Source organism: Aegilops tauschii, chromosome 7 (genome assembly GCF_002575655.3).
Source record: "Aegilops tauschii subsp. strangulata cultivar AL8/78 chromosome 7, Aet v6.0, whole genome shotgun sequence".
NCBI lineage: Eukaryota > Viridiplantae > Streptophyta > Magnoliopsida > Poales > Poaceae > Aegilops > Aegilops tauschii.
Genome location: NC_053041.3, coordinates 200160859 through 200162331, shown reverse-complemented (window position 1 = coordinate 200162331; position 1473 = coordinate 200160859). Strand labels below are relative to the sequence as shown.

Here is a 1473-nt window from a genome sequence, read left to right as displayed (position 1 = left end):
CGACCACCCTACTAAACGGCTTTGTCGAAATAGCAGGATATCATTTTAAAGTTGCAAAGCAGAGTTATCATCTTCTTTCTGGGATACACTTTAAAATTCCATTGTCAATAATTTGTTTAAAAGGATTCCAACCCTTCATTTTCAACTAAAAGCAAAGCTGTGTGTGTTTAATTTTATAATCCGCTTAGGGTGCATCTTAGGAGAGGACATCCTGACAGCTGAGCTGTGCATTTGAGTCCCTTCTCGGAAATCTGATAAAACTGGAATGAGACAAACAAGATTAGCATGGCCCATGCCCAGGAATAACCTGCACATATCAAGAAAAAAACGTATGCATTTGACTGATGTGATAAGATTCATAGAATCTTCCATTATGGAGAAAAAATGGCAGACTTAACAGTCGACAAACATGGAAGAATATCACAGACTAAATTAAGGATATTAAGTATCAATTGTTTAGCTGGGTTACCGATTAATTGGATTTTATTTTGGATAAAACTTTGCAATGAAAGTCACTTTACAAACATTTTGTGCTCGCATATGATGTGGAAAAAAATTTCTTTATTATAATTTGGTGCGGACTTGAACAATGTTCCAAATTATTATATTGAAATAGCCGCCTTCTAACTTCTTTCCAAACAGGGCACTGTAGGGTGTTTGATGAAGTTCTAACTTATCAGGAAATGTAGAAGACGGATACCTAATTGTACGATGGCATGTTATAAGCAATAGTCACATAAGGTGTGTACTAGTCCATTAAAATCATAATAGCACTTCTAATAGTTATAAATGTTCAACAAATATAGATAAGATTGGCACGACATGTATAAAACGTGGCATAAATTTGACACCCAAATTTGCTGCACACGCAGAAAAACAACAAAGGAAAGAAAATTTATGTTATACATATAGTACTCCCAAATCTATTACTGTTTACAACAAATTTAGTACCTTTATACCAGGGGGGATTTTTCACCTTCAATGCACCGACCACAATTTGCTTCTGTTCGAGCCTGACAAACAGAGCATCGCCACAATCAAGATTATCTTCTTCTGTTTCAAAGCCATGTCTGGTTTAAAAATCAACTTCGCCATAAGCGAGGTGGTGGCTATGAGCTTAGAGCCTTAGACGGCGACGAAGGGCTGCGATCACCAACCTGCTCAACTGCAAACTTACTGCTTTCCCAATCACGTATCTCAGTCAGTTTCACTTCTTGAAAGCAAGTTCGAATCTACTACATAGAAGCTACTGCAATGAAAGAGTTATCCAATGACAAACGGGACCCAGACGCAGGAAAATATGGTGACACTTTTATAGATATTCTGAGTTTGCGCGTGAGCTATGGAGAGCTTACATAATTTTTAGCGATAGCCTCCACAACGATTTGATGATCCATATTCTGCCATTCTGTTAGAGTTGCTCTAAGAGAGTCCAACACGATGGAGTCCATGCAAATTCGGATATAGGAGTAA

General features: G+C 37.5%; 1 non-coding gene across 1 annotated transcript; it reads left to right on the top strand.

Annotated features, from left to right (window-relative positions):
* Window positions 1-235: 235 nt before the first annotated feature.
* Window positions 236-338, top strand: LOC120970063 (U6 spliceosomal RNA). The gene has a single exon (XR_005764815.1). It is a non-coding gene; the product is annotated as a U6 spliceosomal RNA (small nuclear RNA).
* The last annotated feature ends 1135 nt before the right edge of the window (window positions 339-1473 follow it).